Below are 19,601 nucleotides of genomic sequence, written 5' to 3'. Positions count from 1 at the left end.
GAATAGGAGAACGTATCGGAATGATAAAGAGAAAGTAGAGGCCTGAGGCAATGCAACCAATATGCAAGGGAATGATGATAATCCCATCATATGCACAAGAATTTTACCCTAAACCCTGTCTTCTCTGAAAACCTCTTATGCACTTGGCCAAATTGATCAATAAATGCACAATTGTGTAGAGGAGATCAAGGGAAGAGGGATTATGAATTGAAAAGTCAAGAAATCCCACAATAAGTCCTAATTTTGAAGGTAACTTCCCCGATATACAGAGGCGATGGCAAGGAGAATGGTTGGAGACCCAAGGTCTGAGATGGAACATACGGAGCAACAGGTGGTTACAATGGAATTGCTTTTTGATGTCATAAATTAAAATTAAAGTTCAACGGGAGAATGAGGCACCATTTCTAAACTCCCCCTCATTTTTGGGGGTCTCCTTTGCCACGCTTGCTAGATTTTTTTCTTTGCTCAAAGGAACTCGCTCAAAGGACAATAGAACTCCCTCTCAACATGCTAGATTCTAGTGCTTGTTTAGAATAAACATGGAAAATTGGATTGAGAATCCAGCAATGTGAAGAGAGTAGAGTGTTTGATTTCTTACAATTCAAAGCATGTACTCACATTACAACTTTAGCATGTAATCAAGCTTACATTATGCTCCTTGTACACTTTCTCCAAGGCTTGCAATAGTCATCCAACCAAAGAGAAACGAACAATGCCCTCACCAAGGCATAACCAATGCAAGAAGCATTAGTGATCAATTGTTGGATTTTTTGCATGTATAGAGTAAAACTGATTAGGAAAATGTGTGGGAATGATAAAGAGAAAGTAGAGGCTCGAGGCAATGCAACCAATATGCAAGGTAATGATGAGAATCCCATCATATGCACAAGAATTTTACCCTAAACCCCGTCTTCTCTCAAAACCCTAATGCACTTTGCCAAATAGATCAATAAATGCACAATTGTGTAGAGGAGATCAAGGGAAGAAGGATTATGGATTGAAAAGTCAAGAAATCCAACAATAATTCCTAATTTTGAAGGTAACTTCCCCGATATACAGAGGTGATGGCAGGAGAATGGTTGGAGACCCAAGGTCTGACACATAATATAAGAAGCAACAGGTGGTTACGTTGGAATTGATTTTTAGTGTCATAAATTAAAACTGAAATTCAACACAAAAATGAGGCACCATTTCTAAACTCCCCCTTCTTTTTGGGGTCTCCTTTGCCAGGCCCTGCTAGTTTTTTTTTTGCTCAAAGAAACTCGCTCAGAGGACAATAGAACTCCCTCTCAACATGCTAGATTCTAGTGCTTGTTTAGAATAGACTTATACAATTTGATTGAGAATCTAGCAATAGGAAGAGAGTAGAGTGTTTGATTTCTTACAATTCAAAGCATGTACTCACATTACAACTTTAGCATGTAATCAAGCTTGCATTCTCGAGAGAGATCTGTCCCCGGATGGCAAGATTCCCTCCACTGGTTAACATCCAATCAAACCTGGTGAATTTAATAACTAGCGTTTGTGATTAATTGTTGGACTGTTTGCATGTATAGAGTAAAACTGAATAAGAGAATGTGTGGGAATGATAAAGAGAAAGCAGAGGCTCGAGGCAATGCAACCAATATGGAAGGGAATGATGATAATCCCATCATATGTACAAGAATTTTACCCTAAACCCTGTCTTCTCTGAAAACCTCTTATGCACAATTGTGTAGAGGAGATTAAGGGAAGAGGGATTATGAATTGAAGAGTCAAGAAATCCCACAATAAGTCCTAATCTTGAAGGTAACTTCCCCGATATACAGAGGCGATGGCAAGGAGAATGGTTGGAGACCCAAGGTCTGAGATGGAACATACGGAGCAACAGGTGGTTACATTGGAATTGATTTTTGATGTCATAAATTAAAATTGAAATTCAACGGAAGAATGAGGCACCATTTTTAAACTCCCCCTTCTTTTTGGGGTCTCCTTTGCCATGCTTGCTAGATTTTTTTCTTTGCTCAAAGGAACTCACTCAGAGGACAATAGAACTCCCTCTCAACATGCTAGATTCTAGTGCTTGTTTAGAATAAACATATGCAATTTGATTGAGAATCCAGTAATGTGAAGAGAGTAGAGTGTTTGATTTTTTACAATTGAAAGCATGTACTCACATTATTACAACTTTAGCATGTAATCAAGCTTGCATTATGCTCCTTGTACACCTTCTCCAAGGCTTGCAATAGTCATCCAACCAAAGAGAAATGAACAATGCCCTCACCAACGTGGCATAAACAATGCAAGAAGCATTAGTGATTAATTGTTAGATGTTTTGCATGTATAGAGCAAAATTGATTAAGAAAATGTGTGGGAATGATAAAGAGAAAGTAGAGGCTTGAGGCAATGCAACCAATATGCAAGGGAATGATGACAATCCCATCATATGCATAAGAACTTTACCCTAAACCCCGTCTTATCGACACGTGGTTACATTGGAATTGATTCTGGATGTCATAAATTAAAATTGAAATTCAACGTAAGAATCAGGGACCATTTCTAAACTCCCTCTTCTTTTTGCGGTCTACTTTGCCACGCCCTGCTAGATCTTTTGTTTGCTCAAAACATACGGAGAAACAGGTGGTTACATTGGAATTGATTTTGGATGTCATAAATTAAAATTGAAATTCAACGGAAGAATGAGGCACCATTTCCAAACTCGCCCTTCTTTTTGGGGTCTCCTTTGCCACGCTCTAGTAGATTTTTTTGTTTGCTCAAAGGAACTCGCTTAGAGGAAAATAGAACTTGATCTCAACATGCTAGATTCTAGTGCTTGTTTAAAAAAAACTTATGCAATTTGATTGAGAATCCAGCAATGTGAAGAGAGTAGAGTGTTTGATTTCTTACAATTCAAAGCATGTACTCACATTACAACTTTAGCATATAATCAAGCTTACATTATGCTCCTTGTACACTTTCTCCAAGGCTTGCAATAGTCATCCAACCAAAGAGAAACGAACAATGCCCTCACCAAGGCATAACCAATGCAAGAAGCATTAGTGATTAATTGTTGGATTTTTTGCATGTATGGAGTAAAACTGATTAGAAAAATGTGTGGGAATGATAAAGAGAAGGCAGAGGCTCGAGGCAATGCAACCAATATGCAAGGGAATGATGAGAATCCAATCATATGCACAAGAATTTTACCCTAAACCCCATAACCCTAATGCACTTGGCCAAATAGATCAAGAAATGCATAATTGTGTAGCGGAGATCAAGGGAAGAAGGATTATGGATTGAAAAGTCAAGAAATCCAACAATAATTCCTAAATTTGAAGGTAACTTCCCCGATATACAGAGGTGATGGCAGGAGAATGGTTGGAGACCCAAGGTCTGACACATAATGTAAGGAGCAACAGGTGGTTACATTGGAATTGACTTTGGATGTCATAAATTAAAATTGAAATTCAACACAAAAATGAGGCACCATTTCTAAACTCCCCCTTCTTTTTGGGGTCTCCTTTGCCATGCCCTGCTAGTTTTTTTTTTGCTCAAAGGAACTCGCTCAGAGGACAATAGAACTCCCTCTCAACATGCTAGATTCTAGTGCTTGTTTAGAATAGACTTATACAATTTGATTGAGAATCCAGCAATGTGAAGAGAGTAGAGTGTTTGATTTCTTTCAATTCAAAGCATGTACTCACATTACAACTTTAGCATGTAATCAAGCTTGCATTCTCGAGAGAGATCTGTCCTCGGATAGTAAGATTCCCTCCACTGGTTAACATCCAATCCAGCCTAATAATTTTAATAACTAGTGTTTGTGATTAATTGTTGGACTATTTGCATGTATACAGTAAAGCTGAATAGGAGAATGTGTGGGAATGATAAAGAGAAAGTAGAGGCTCGAGGCAATGCAACCAATATGCAAGGGAATGATGATACTCCCATCATATGCACAAGAATTTTACCCTAAACCTGGTCTTCTGTGAAAACCTCTTATGCACTTGGCCAAATTGATCAATAAATGCACAATTGTGTAGAGGAGATCAAGGGAAGAGGGATTATGAATTGAAAAGTCAAGAAATCCCACAATAAGTCTTAATTTTGAAGGTAACTTCCCCGATATTCAGAGGCGATGGCAAGGAGAATGGTTGGAGACCCAAGGTCTCAGATGGAACATACGGAGCAACAGGTGGTTACATTGGAATTGATTTTTGATGTCATAAATTAAAATTGAAATTCAACGGAAGAATGAGGTACCATTTTTAAACTCCCCCTTCTTCTTGGGGTCTGCTTTGCCACGCTTGCTAGATTTTTTTCTTTGCTCAAAGGAACTCGCTCAGAGGACAATAGAACTCCCTCTCAACATGCTAGATTCTTGTGCTTGTTTAGAATAAACATATACAATTTGATTTAGAATCCAGCAATGTGAAGATAGTAGAGTGTTTGATTTTTTACAATTCAAAGCATGTACTCACATTATTACAACTTTAGCATGTAATCAAGCTTGCATTATGCTCCTTGTACACCTTCTCCAAGGCTTACAATCGTCATCCAACCAAAGGGAAACGAACAATGCCCTCACCAAGGCGGCATAACCAATACAAGAAGCATTGGTGATTAATTGTTAGATTTTTTGCATGTATAGAGCAAAATTGATTAGAAAAATGTGTGGGAATGATAAAGAGAAAGTAGAGGCTCGAGGCAATGCAACCAATATGCAAGGGAATGATGACAATCCCATCATATGCACAAGAACTTTACCCTAAACCCCGTTTTCTCTCAAAACCCTAATGCACTTGGCCAAATTGATCAAGAAATGCATAAATGTGTAGAGGAGATCAAGGGAAGAAGGATTATGGATTGAAAAGTCAAGAAATCCAACAATAATTTCTAATTTTGAACGTAACTTCCCTGATATGCAGAGGTGATGGCAAGGAGAATGGTGGGAGACCCAAGATCTGAGAAGAAGGAACATACGGAGCGACATTGAAATTGATTCTGGATGTCATAAATTAAAATTGAAATTCAACGTAAGAATGAGGGACCATTTCTAAACTCTCTCTTCTTTTTGGGGTCTCCTTTGCCATGCCCTGCTAGATCTTTTTTTTGCTCAAAGGAACTTTCTCAGAGGACAATAGAACTCCCTCTCAACATGCTAGATTTTAGTGCTTGTTTTAAATAAACTTATACAATTTAATTGAGAATCCAGCAATGTGAAGAGAGTAGAGTGTTTGATTTCTTACAATTCAAAGCATATACTCACAACACAACTTTAGCATGTAATCAAGCTTGCATTATGCTCAAAGGAACTCGCTCAAAGGACAATAGAACTCCCTCTGAACATGCTAGATTCTAGTGCTTGTTTAGAATAAACTTATACAATTTGATTGAGAATCCAGCAATGTGAAGAGAGTAGAGTGTTTTATTTCTTAAAATTCAAAACATGTACTCACATTACAACTTTAGCATGTAATCAAGCTTGCATTACGCTCCTTGTACACTTGCTCCAAGGCTTGCTTGCAATAGTCATCCAACCAAAGAGAAACGAACAATGCCCTCACCAAGGCATAACCAATGCAAGAAGCATTAGTGATTAATTGTTGGATTTTTTGCATGTATAGAGTGAAACTGATTAGGAAAATGTGTGGGAATGATAGAGAAAGTAGAGGCTCGAGGAAATACAACGAACATGCAAGGGAATGATGAGAATCCCATCATATGCACAAAAACTTTACCCTAAACCCTGTCTTTTCTCAAAGCTCTAATGCACTTGGCCAAATTGATCAAGAAATGCACAATTGTGTAGAGGAGATCAAAGGAAGAAGGATTATGGATTGAAAAGTCAAGAAATCCAACAATAATTCCTAAATTTGAAGGTAACTTCCCCGATATACAGAGGTGATGGCAGGAGAATGGTTGGAGACCCAAGGTCTGACACATAATATAAGGAGCAACAGGTGGTTACATTGGAATTGATTTTGGATGTCATAAATTAAAACTCAAATTCAACACAAAAATGAGGCACCATTTCAAAACTCCCCCTTCTTTTTGGGGTCTCCTTTGCCATGCCCTGCTAGTTTTTTTTTTTGCTCAAAGGAACTCGCTCAGAGGACAATAGAACTCCCTCTCAACATGCTAGATTCTAGTGCTTGTTTAGAATAGACTTATACAATTTGATTGAGAATCCAGCAATAGGAAGAGAGCAGAGTGTTTGATTTCTTACAATTCAAAGCATGTACTCACATTACAGCTTTAGCATGTAATCAAGCTTGCATTCTCGAGAGAGATCTGTCCCCGGATGGCAAGATTCCCTCCACTGGTTAACATCCAATCCAACCTGGTGAATTTAATAACTAGTGAATCTTTATGCTCCCTCTCAACATGCTAGATTCTAGTGCTTGTTTAGAATAAACATATACAATTTGATTGAGAATCCAGCAATAGGAAGAGAGTAGAGTGATTGATTTCTTACAATTCAAAGCATGTACTCACATTACAACTTTAGCATGTAATCAAGCTTGCATTCTCGAGAGAGATCCGTCCTCAAATGGCAAGATTCCCTCGATTGGTTAACAACCAATCCAACCTGGTGAATCTTTATGCTCCTTGTACACTTGCTCCAAGTCTTGCAATAGTCATCCAACAAAAGAGAAACAAACAATGCCCTCACTAAGGCATAACCAATTCAAGAAGCGTTTGTGATTAATTGTTGGACTGTTTGCATGTATAGAGTAAAACTGAATAGGAGAATGTATCGGAATGATAAAGAGAAAGTAGAGGCCCGAGGCAATGCAACCAATATGCAAGGGAATGATGATAATCCCATCATATGCACAAGAATTTTACCCTAAACCCTGTCTTCTCTGAAAACCTCTTATGCACTTCGCCAAATTGATCAATAAATGCACAATTGTGTAGAGGAGATCAAGGGAAGAGGGATTATGAATTGAAAAGTTAAGAAATCCCACAACACGACAAGGGATTGGGCTCATACCCGCGCTCTTAGCCGCTAAAAATGACTTGTGAAAAAAAGTAGTGGGCCCGTGTATCAGCGCGTGTATAATCGCGGCCAGAGACATGCGTGTAAAACCGCGTGTACAGTACCTCTCAGACGCGCGTATACACGGGTGTGTAGCCGCGTTATTTTTCACAGACGCGCTAATACACGCCAGTATACACGCTTCTTATTATATTAGACGCGGTTATACACGGGTGTATAGCCGCATCCTGTTCAGTTCCAATGTCCCAGACGCGTTTTTACTTGCGTCTATACACGCGTTTCTTTTATTTAGATGCGCTTATACACGCGTTATTGCCAGTTTATACGCGTTAATACACGCGTAATTTCCAGAGTATCCGCGTAGATACACGCAAGTTTTAGCAGTTTTGACGCGTTTATACACGCGAACAGAGAGCAAAAAAAAAATCCAGAGAGTGCTATTTGGTGCCTGAATACTGTTCCAGCATTCCAGCACCCAATAGCACTCTCTGGTTTAGGGTTTTTGGTGCATTAGACCATCCACGAAGAACATATGCACGAGGGAGATTAAGACAAGAACGACATGAATGCATACATTGTCATTACACGATTCAAGACAGCCATGAATGTGATACTATTGATCAATCAATTCAATATTACTATCAAAATTTCATACATGTATACAAGGGAGTCCATATCTCGAAGTAGCCCATGGCTTGAGTTTACAAAAAAATATATACAATCACATCCTAAATATGGAATGTGATACTACAAATCTGAGTACTACTCAGACCCAGATGATGACTCGGTGCTCCCCCCATGCTCAGATGAGCTCGCATCGGTCGGAATGTCCGAGGAGTAGTGCTCACGTCCACCCTCTGCAGCGGCGGCCGGTGGATCATCAGCAGCTTGTGCCTGTTCAAGTAATATATAGTATATAAGTATATATATATATATATATGCAATTCAATAAACCAAAACCATTCGTTACGAATTTTCAAGTACCTGTCGACCGTATGGTCTCATGGCCAACTCAAACTGCGCGTCCGTAATACGTCCCTCGGCTCTGAAGATGGCCCACGTGTCACGTCTGCTATGCCGGCGAGCATACGCAGTATCGTGGGTTGTGGGCTTCCTCCCCGTAACCCGTCGCTGTATCATAATCAACACAATTTGTAAGATTAAAACAATTCATAGAATCAATGAATTAAGTAAACAATCAAATAAAGTGACAGGATACTTACGAACTCTGCCTCCCATGACTCGACGCCACCAGATCCGAAATGCGAAGATCCAACGGTCTCCATCTGGATCCGTCGTGCCTCCACATGCTGCCTGCTCTTCACGCCACCCTCTGCTCGTTTCTTTGCCTCCTTCCACTCGCGTTTGTGTGCAGTGGCAGGTTTCTCGGCAGGATAGCCACCCGCAGCTACATTTAGCCGGTCATTGTACGCGAGTTTTTTAAGGTGAGATCTTTTATTACTTAAGATCTCCCTTATTCGCGTCCTTCCCCATACATCCGAGAATGTAGCATGTGGGGGATTGGGGTACCGACTGTGTACAGCCTCTATCACCTCCCCAACTAATCGGCTATTTTGATCTTTAAATTTAATAAAACAATTTCTATATGAGTTTGATACTACCCCACGCATGTACTCCATTACCTCCCTCCCCCTCGCATCCATCACTATCCCGCCCCTATCCGTCACATCATAGCAAACCACTCTCTCCATCTCTCTCATCTCCTCCTCTTCCGAATTGTCTCCTCTAACTCTTCTCCCTCTATCTCCTCTCTCACCCCGTGCCCTACTACCTCCCCCACCTCCCCCACCTCCCCCACCAAAGCACCCGCCGCATCCTCCACTCCCACTCTTCCTACTGCTGCGGGTGGAGTCACGACTGGGGGATTGTCTACGTGACGGTGGCTGTGAGCCCTGACGTGACAGTGGCTCTGAGGGAGCACGTGATGGTGGCTGTGAGGGTGTACGTGAGTGTGTCTGGGACGAGGTATGTCTCCTCGGTGGACGTGGAAGAGGAGAAGCTGCATGCCGTCTCGTCGGACTCGGAGGAATAGACGGCACTGGAGTGCCCTGGATACTCGCGGTAGGGGTATAGACACCAGGCAGGGAAGGAGGGGGATGGGCATACATATACTCTATAAGCTCAACCGGACCAGGTTGGCGCCCAAAGTGATTCATCATCTCCATCAACCAATTGCTATACGCAAATGGATCGGATGAAGAACCTGGAATATCCATAAAGAACCTCCAACAAACATCATCATGTACATCATGGGCTGTCTCTTGACTCACACATTGTCATTACACAAGTCAATTAATTGCCTGCAAACCATGGAATCTGAAACGTCGCAGTTTTCTGTCTGCAGAAACGCGTGTATACACCCGTCAAAAAACGCGTGTATACACCCGGCAAAAAACGCGTGTATATGCGCGTGGAAAAACTCTGCAGACAGGTTACACGCGCTTCTACACGCGTTCTTACACGCGACCTGCGAAAAAATTTTCTCGAAAAGACCGACCCCCCGACAAAGACAGAATGTCCTTATAAAAGGACCAGCCATTGTCGCCCCTGTCAGGATGCAGCAACCCAATCGTGTGCAAAAAGACAAACCCAAAGAGCAAAGAGCAAAGTAAACAAATCTGACAAAAGAGACAAGGCACAGGACAAAGTGACTCACCTCTGAAAAAGTGAGTCCCCTCTGCTCCTTCTCTGCTCCCTCCTTCTCCCGTGTGTGTGCCCCTTTCTCTGCTCCCTCCTTGCTGTTGGAAGAGGCGAAAACAGGCAAAAACGCATGCACTGTTGATTTCTAAGTTCAAAATCTATATTTGGGGAAGGCGGGCTATTTTTAGTTTAAATATGCCGCCGCGTTTATGTTCGCGTTTATGAACGCAGGTATATTCGCGTGTACATGATGTTAGCCGCGTTTATACACGCGTTTTGCAGAAATTAGCCGCGTGAATACACGCGTTTTTTAGGAAGTAGCCACGTTTATACACGCAAGTTTTAGGAGATAGCCGCGTGAATACACGCGATTTTGTGCTTTCATTAAAAATATATAATGAGTTTGTGTTTTCTGGTTTGTACACAGGATGTCATCAACCTCTTCAAGCAGTTTTGGGGAAGATGAGACAATGCGTCATCGTAATCGCGATGTGTGGTTGGGACAACGGATCAAATGTATGTGTAATCGATGTCAAGGATGCATTGTACGAGCACGTCGAATTACCTTGAATCACATCTCCATGTATGGAGAATGGAATCAAACAGGTTTAGAGGTGAGTAGATGTAAATTGATGGTATTCAAATGACTCATGGTATCCAAATTAAATTAATAGAGTTGTAACATATAATTTGATAAATTGAAGCAGGATGCAGTACCACACCCTAACATGGTACCCTACGCGCGACGAGAGCACGTAAAGCGTCGACGAGATGATGCTGGAGCTTCGGGATCTATTGTCAGAGATGAGTGGGAAAGGGACGACAATAGCCCTGCACCCCACGAAGTTGTGGAAGAGGAGGTGCTTGATGATATGGTGCGGAATCTTTTTAAGGATGATCCCAAAGGTATGGACGACGATGATATGGAACAAGAGCATCTTTATAAGGCTTCATCGACACCGGTGTTTGAAGGGTGCACATTCTCAGTTTTACGTGCTTCCCTTGAACTACTTAATATACAAACAGTTTATGGATAGAGCAATGCAAGTCTTGACGCATTGTTGAAGTAAGCATTCTAACTTATAAATTTGAATTAGTGGTTTAAGGTTTAGGATTTAAGACTAATTATAATTGATGATATTGTATGCAGGCTATTGTCAAACATGCTTCCAAAGGAAAATAGACTTCCCACCTCAAGAGACATAGCGAGACGCTATGTGACATCTCTTGGAGGACTGGATTATGATAAAATACATGCATGCATCAATGATTGCATTCTCTTTCGTGGGACGCATAAGGAGGCTCTGACATGTCCCACTTGTGGTGAAGCAAGGTACAGAACAGATATGAAGAGTTTTGATGTACCTCGTAAAGTCTTGCGACACTTTCCTATAATTCCTCGCATCAAACACATGTTCAAGTGCAAATCCATAGCAGAGCTCATGTCATGGCATTCCTCACATCGATCGGATGATGGCATGTGGAGAATTCCCGCAGACACTCCTGCTTGGAAGCATATTGAAGATGAGTGGCCCAGCTTTAAAACAGAGCCCAGAAACTTGAGACTTGGCCTGGGTATGGATGGAGTGAATCCATTTGGTTTCAAAAGCACAGCATACAGCGTGTGGCCAGTTGTGCTGGTGAATTATAACCTTCCACCATCAATGGCGATCAAGAAGGGACATCTTATGTTATCCCTTCTAATTCCAGGGAAACATAAAGTCAAGCATATGGATGTTTATCTTGAACCACTGATTGATGAGTTGGAGGAACTATGGAGAGGTGTTGCGGTGGTGGACATTAGTAGGCCTCCCTCCTCTCGACACTTCGACTTAAAAGCAGTGTTGATGTGGACAATGCATGACTTTCCAGGATACAACGATTGTTCTGGTAAGAATTCTAATTACCTCCCTACTCTATTACTATTGGCTATATATATTAATTAGACGGTTTGACTTTATTATTCTAACTTTTATTTATATTTTAACAGGTTTGAAAACATCGGGTAAACATGCATGTCCTGTTTGTGGCCCTTCGTTAGTACATGAGTATGCTGATGGTTTGTGTAAGACTATATTCGATAATCATCATCGATTTCTCCCCTCAGATCATCCTAAATATGTTGCTAGTAAGAGTAACATTCCTCCACAAACACTTCGTGCAAAAGATTGGAAGCGTATTTGGGAGTCTACAACTATTCTTCCTCCAGATGGCATGAACAGGTATAGTGATGTTTTTTCAATCTTGTTTTGTGTAGTCTCTAATTGGATTAAAGGTCACATAGAGCAATCCCTTGTGCAGGTACTCCATTTTTTTCCGGCTGCCATATTGGACCCATCTTAAGATCAACCATCTTCTTGATCCCATGCACATCTTCAAGAATGTGGGATCTGGTATTTGGGAACATATTACTGGTAAACGAGACAATGTTAGCGTACGTGAGGACCTGCGGGTCGCAGGACGTATGCGTCAAGCTTGGCCACGAGAGGTGGGTGGGCACGTTCGTCTTCCGCCTGCACCATGGATTATATCAAAGAAAGAGGAGAAGCAGGTAAAGCAGGCCATCACCACTTTGCGTACTCCCACTGGATGCATGAGATCATTGAAGGGAGCCTTTACAACCACTAAGAAAAGAGGCGTTGAGCAACTATATGGGTTGAAGTCCCACGATTGGCACAAGATGCTTCAAGTAAGTGTTTTCCAAGTCTTGTACGTACGTTGAAATTAAATTTTGTAATGCCATAAACCATAAATGTGCTCTTATGTGCGCAGTTCATACTACCTACTAGCATCGACCATTGTGCGAATAAGAGTTTGAAAAAATGTATTTATAAGATGGGCGAGCTTGTGAGGTATGTAAAACCCATGCTCAGATCACCCTTCATTATACCTTGCAAAATGAACGTGCATGAGGTATAACGTACTATTTATTTATTTTTCAGATATGTTAGTTCCAAAGCAATTGATCCAGCCACGTTGGATGATGCGCGTGTTATGGCAGTGGAGGTGGTTTGTTTGGTAGAGGAGACTTTTCCGTGAACCATTCTCACAAGTCAACTACATCTCATTGTGCATTTAGTGGACGAAATTGCTTTATGTGGTACTGTGCATGCACGTTGGATGTTCTTCCTAGAGCGCTTCATGAAGACCTTAAAAGACTTTGTGAGGCAAAGTGCAAGGCCTGAAGGAAGCATGGCCGAGGGTTGGTTGATACAAGAGTCTCTTGTATATATTTCAGAATTTCTTGGTCAGGTGGACAGCTCTTTGCCACGACTATGGAGCAATGAAGAGGACTTGAGGATGACCTCTATTGTGCCTCAAGGAAAAGGACAGAGTAAAGTAATTGACAAAACATTGATTGATGATCTCAATTTCACTTGTATCCTTAATAGTGATGTGATGAGCAGATGGGTTACAAGATATGAGGATGCAAAGACAAAAAGGCAAGCAGAAAGAGCTCTCTTTCGGAGGCAACATGGCTCTCGGAAGGCGTACCCTAAGCATCTAGCAACACTTCCGAATGATATCCATGTTGATTGGTTGCATGAGGAAATGGAGAGAGCAGAGAGTGACGAGGGGCTGCATATCACGGCGGAAGAATGGGAGTATGCACGAGGATGCATGTCAAAGGTACATAGAACTAATGTTTTGCATTAGTTGTAAGTGATTTGCTTTTAATATTTATTCACATTGCTTACACAAATATTGCTTCTATTTTGGTCCAGTGCACTATGTTCAATGCTATATGGTGTGAAGGCAAGCATTTTCGAACACAAAGAATTGATGAAAAGAGAAATACACAAGATTGCAGTGTCATTAGTAGCTTTGAGGGAGCTAATGGAAAAATGGATGACTATTGTGGCATAATCCAAGACATATTTAGGCTTGACTTTCGTCGCTTCTTTGTGTATGTTTTGGATGTCAAATGGCAAATGAACGTGGTGGAAAAAGGGCCTGATGCAACGATAAAACGCCATGCAAGTGGATATGTAACTATTGACTCTACAAAGTTCTGGCAAACAAAGAAAGATAGGCTCGTATTGCCACAACAATGTGAGCAGGTATGCATTTTTTTACTAATGTGTTTCATGTACATATATATCTAAGCTCGCGTACCCCTTGACTTTTGATATGCTAATTAATTACTGTACTGTGTGTATTTGAGTAGGTTATCTATCTACCAATGGTGCATGACATCAAATGGTGGTACGTCATCCCTATTGCACCACGTTCCAAAGTGATGTATAATACATTCACTGATATGGAGCATATGGAGGATGTAACAAGCCGCAATGAAGATGATGTCGAACATGCCATTGAAGATGTTGTGATCGATGATCAAGAAATAAGAGATGATCGTGATAATGAGGATGATCATGCCATTTCTCATGATCATGAGAATGACCCTACCATTGAGGATGATGGTGATGTTGATGAGGATGATCAGGACATCGATACCATTATCAATGGAGTACAGAATATCGATAGTGGAATAAATTTAATCGTAGCCTTACCAATTGATCAAATGGATATTGATGTTGATCGTTTGACAAGGATGGATCTTATTGAAGATGAGATCGAACCCTAACCAATCTGTCACTGTATGTTCTAAATTGATGACATTTCTATCATCTCATATGCATGATTTATTTTTGAATATATTTCATTGTTGTAAATGCATGTAGTGGGATTGTGTAATGATGTATACTGTAATGTACTATGAGATGGTTTAAGGAAAATAGTTTTTAATTTTTTTAAGGAATTCAGTTTTTTTTCAGTTTTTCTCTGCCATGCGTGTATTAATCCGTGTACAGTGGCGTGTATTTTTTCGTGTATAATAGCGAGTATTACCCCGTAAATATTATCGTGTATTTATGCGTGTATTACTGCGTGTATATAAACGCGTTGATAAATGCAAATATACACGCGAACTTAAATGCTAAAAAATACACGCGCCCGATTCTATTCAAATACAAGCGCGACCATACACGCGTTCGTAATTTATCACGTGTATGAAACGCGTGTATGGCAGCATTGTCTTGTAGTGCAATAAGTCCTAATTTTGAAGGTAACTTCCCTGATATACAGAGGCGATGGCAAGGAGAATGGTTGGAGACCCAAGGTCTGAGATGGAACATACGGAGCAACAGGTGGTTACAATGGAATTGCTTTTTGATGTCATAAATTAAAATTGAAATTCAACGGAAGAATGAGGCACCATTTCTAAACTCCCCCTTCTTTTTGGGGGTCTCCTTTGCCACGCTTGCTAGATTTTTTTCCTTTGCTCAAAGGAACTCGCTCAAAGGACAATAGAACTCCCTCTCAACATGCTAGATTCTAGTGCTTGTTTAGAATAAACATAGACAATTTGATTGAGAATCCAGCAATGTGAAGAGAGTAGAGTGTTTGATTTTTTACAATTCAAAGCATGTACTCACATTACAACTTTAGCATGTAATCAAGCTTACATTATGCTCCTTGTACACTTTCTCCAAGGCTTGCAATAGTCATCCAACCAAAGAGAAACGAACAATGCCCTCACCAAGGCATAACCAATGCAAGAAGCATTAGTGATCAATTGTTGGATTTTTTGCATGTATAGAGTAAAACTGATTAGGAAAATGTGTGGGAATGATAAAGAGAAAGTAGAGGCTCGAGGCAATGCAACCAATATGCAAGGTAATGATGAGAATCCCATCATATGCACAAGAATTTTACCCCAAACCCTGTCTTCTCTCAAAACCCTAATAGATCAAGAAATGCACAATTGTGTAGAGGAGATCAAGGGAAGAAGGATTATGGATTGAAAAGTCAAGAAATCCAACAATAATTCCTAATTTTGAAGGTAACTTCCCCGATATACAGAGGTGATGGCAGGACAATGGTTGGAGACCCAAGGTCTGACACATAATATAAGGAGCAACAGGTGGTTACATTGGAATTGATTTTAGATGTCATAAATTAAAATTGAAATTCAACACAAAAATGAGGCACCATTTCTAAACTCCCCCTTCTTTTTTGGGTCTCCTTTGCCATGTCCTGCTAGATTTTTTTGTTTGCTCAAAGAAACTCGCTTAGAGGACAATAGAACTCGCTCTCAACATGCTAGAAAGTTTTAGTGCCTGTTTGAAATGAACTTATACAATTTGATTTAGAATCCAGCAATGTGAAGTGAGTAGAGTGTTTGATTTCTTACAATTCAAAGCATGTACTCACATTACAACTTTAAGCTTGCATTATGCTCCTTGTACACTTGCTCCAAGGCTTGCAATAGTCATCCAACCAAAGAGAAATGAACAATGCCCTCACCAAGGAAAGAAGCATTAGTGATTAATTGTTGGATTTTTTGCATGTATAGAGTAAAACTCATTAGGAGAATGTGTGGGAATGATAATAAGAAAGTGGAGGCTCGACGCAATGCAACCAATATGGAAGGCAATGATGAGAATCCCATCATATGCATAAGAATTTTACCCTAAATCCCGTCTTCTCTCAAAACCCTAATGCACTTGGCCAAATTGATCAAGAAATGCACAATTGTATGGAGGAGATCAAGGGAAGAAGGATTATGGATTGAAAAGTCAAGAAGTCCCACAATAATTCCTAATTTTGAAGGTAACTTCCCCGATATACATAGGCGATGGCAAGGAGAATGGTTGGAGACCCAGCCTGAGAGGGAACATATGGAGAAACAGGTGGTTACATTGGAATTGATTTAAGATGTCATAAATTAAAATTGAAATTCAACGGAAGAATGAGGCACCATTTCCAAACTCGCCCTTCTTTTTGGGGTCTCCTTTGCCACGCTCTAGTAGATTTTTTTGTTTGCTCAAAGGAACTCGCTCAGAGGAAAATAGAACTTGATCTCAACATGCTAGATTCTAGTGCTTGTTTAAAAAAAACTTATGCAATTTGATTGAGAATCCAGCAATGTGAAGAGAGTAGAGTGTTTGATTTCTTACAAATCAAAGCATGTACTCACATTACAACTTTAGCATATAATCAAGCTTACATTATGCTCCTTGTACACTTTCTCCAAGGCTTGCAATAGTCATCCAATCAAAGAGAAACAAACAATGCCCTCACCAAGGCATAACCAATGCAAGAAGCATTAGTGATTAATTATTGGATTTTTTGAATGTATGGAGTAAAACTCATTAGGAAAATGTGTGGGAATGATAAAGAGAAAGTAGAGGCTCGAGGCAATGCAACCAATATGCAAGGGAATGATGAGAATCCAATCATATGCACAAGAATTATACCCTAAACCCCATAACCCTAATGCACTTGGCCAAATAGATCAAGAAATGCACAATTGTGTAGCGGAGATCAAGGGAAGAAGGATTATGGTTTGAAAAGTCAAGAAATCCAACAATAATTCCTAAATTTGAAGGTAACTTCCCCGATATACAGAGGTGATGGTAGGAGAATGGTTGGAGACCCAAGGTCTGACACATAATGTAAGGAGCAACAGGTAGTTATATTGGAATTGACTTTGGATGTCATAAATTAAAATTGAAATTCAACACAAAAATGAGGCACCATTTCTAAACTCCCCCTTCTTTTTGGGGTCTCCTTTGCCATGCCCTGCTAGTTTTTTTTTTTGCTCAAAGGAACTCGCTCAGAGGACAATAGAACTCCCTCTCAACATGCTAGATTCTAATGCTTGTTTAGAATAGACTTATACAATTTGATTGAGAATCCAGGAATGTGAAGAGAGTAGAGTGTTTGATTTCTTACAATTCAAAGCATGTACTCACATCACAACTTTAGCATGTAATCAAGCTTGCATTCTCGAGAGAGATCTGTCCCTGGATAGTAAGATTCCCTCCACTGGTTAACATCCAATCCAGCCTAATGAATTTAATAACTAGCGTTTGTGATTAATTGTTGGACTGTTTGCATGTATAGAGTAAAACTGAATAGGAGAATGTGTGGGAATGATAAAGAGAAAGTAGAGGCTCGAGGCAATGCAACCAATATGCAAAGGGAATGATGATAATCCCATCATATGCATAAGAATTTTACCCTAAACCCTGTCTTCTCTGAAAACCTCTTATGCACTTTGCCAAATAGATCAATAAATGCACAATTGTGTAGAGGAGATCAAGGGAAGAAGGATTATGGTTTGAAAAGTCAAGAAATCCAACAATAATTCCTAATTTTGAAGGTAACTTCCCCGATATACAGAGGTGATGGCAGGAGAATGGTTGGAGACCCAAGGTCTGACACATAATATAAGGAGCAACAGGTGGTTACATTGGAATTGATTTTGGATGTCATAAATTAAAATTGAAATTCAACACAAAAATGAGGCACCATTTCTAAACTCCCCCTTCTTTTTGGGGTCTCCTTTGCCATGCCCTGCTAGTTTTTTTTTTTGCTCAAAGGAACTCGCTCAGAGGACAATAGAACTCCCTCTCAACATGCTAGATTCTAGTGCTTGTTTAGAATAGACTTATACAATTTGATTGAGAATCCAGCAATAGGAAGAGAGTAGAGTGTTTGATTTCTTACAATTCAAAGCATGTACTCACATTACAACTTTAGCATGTAATCAAGCTTGCATTCTCGAGAGAGATCTGTCCCCGGATGGCAAGATTCCCTCCACTGCCTGGTTAACATCCAATCCAACCTGGTGAATTTAATAACTAGCGTTTGTGATTAATTGTTGGACTGTTTGCATGTATAGAGTAAAACTGAATATGAGAATGTGTGGGAATGATAAAGAGAAAGTAGAGGCTCGAGGCAATGCAACCAATATGCAAGGGAATGATGATAATCCCATCATATGTACAAGAATTTTACCCTAAACCCTGTCTTCTCTGAAAACCTCTTATGCACTTGGCCAAATTCATCAATAAATGCACAATTGTGTAGAGGAGATTAAGGGAAGAGGGATTATGAATTGAAGAGTCAAGAAATCCCACAATAAGTCCTAATTTTGAAGGTAACTTCCCCGATATACAGAGGCGATGGCAAGGAGAATGGTTGGAGACCCAAGGTCTGAGATGGAACATATGGAGCAACAGGTGGTTACATTGGAATTGATTTTTGATGTCATAAATTAAAATTGAAATTCAACGGAAGAATGAGGCACCATTTTTAAACTCCCTCTTCTTTTTGGGGTCTCTTTTGCTACGCTTGCTAGATTTTTTTCTTTGCTCAAAGGAACTCGCTCAGAGGACAATAGAACTTCCTCTCAACATGCTAGATTCTAGTGCTTGTTTAGAATAAACATATGCAATTTGATTGAGAATCCAGTAATGTGAAGAGAGTAGAGTGTTTGATTTTTTACAATTGAAAGCATGTACTCACATTATTACAACTTTAGCATGTAATCAAGCTTGCATTATGCTCCTTGTACACCTTCTCCAAGGCTTGCAATAGTCATCCAACCAAAGAGAAACGAACAATGCCCTCACCAAGGCGGTAATTGTTAGATGTTTTGCATGTATAGAGCAAAATTGATTAAGAAAATGTGTGGGAATGATAAAGAGAAAGTAGAGGCTTGAGGCAATGCAACCAATATGCAAGGGAATGATGACAATCCCATCATATGCACAAGAACTTTACCCTAAACCCTGTCTTCTCTCAAAACCCTAATGCACTCGGCCAAATTAATCAAGAAATGCACAATTGTGTAGAGGAGATCAAGAGAAGGATTATGGATTGAAAAGTTAGGAAATCCAACAATAATATCTAATTTTGAACATAACTTCCCTGATATGCAGAGGCGATGGCAAGGAGAATGGTTGGAGACCCAAGGTCTGAGAAGAAGGAACATACAGAGCGACACGTGGTTACATTGGAATTGATTCTGGATGTCATAAATTAAAATTGAAATTCAACGTAAGAATGAGGGACCATTTCTAAACTCCCTCTTCTTTTTGCGGTCTACTTTGCCACGCCCTGCTAGATCTTTTGTTTGCTCAAAGCAACTTTCTCAGAGGAC

The sequence above is a fragment of the Cibotium barometz genome, chromosome 14, assembly GCF_041138505.1.
Source record: "Cibotium barometz isolate CiBa-2024 chromosome 14, ASM4113850v1, whole genome shotgun sequence".
NCBI classification, from domain to species: Eukaryota; Viridiplantae; Streptophyta; class Polypodiopsida; order Cyatheales; family Cibotiaceae; genus Cibotium; species Cibotium barometz.
This window is presented reverse-complemented; position numbering follows the sequence as displayed.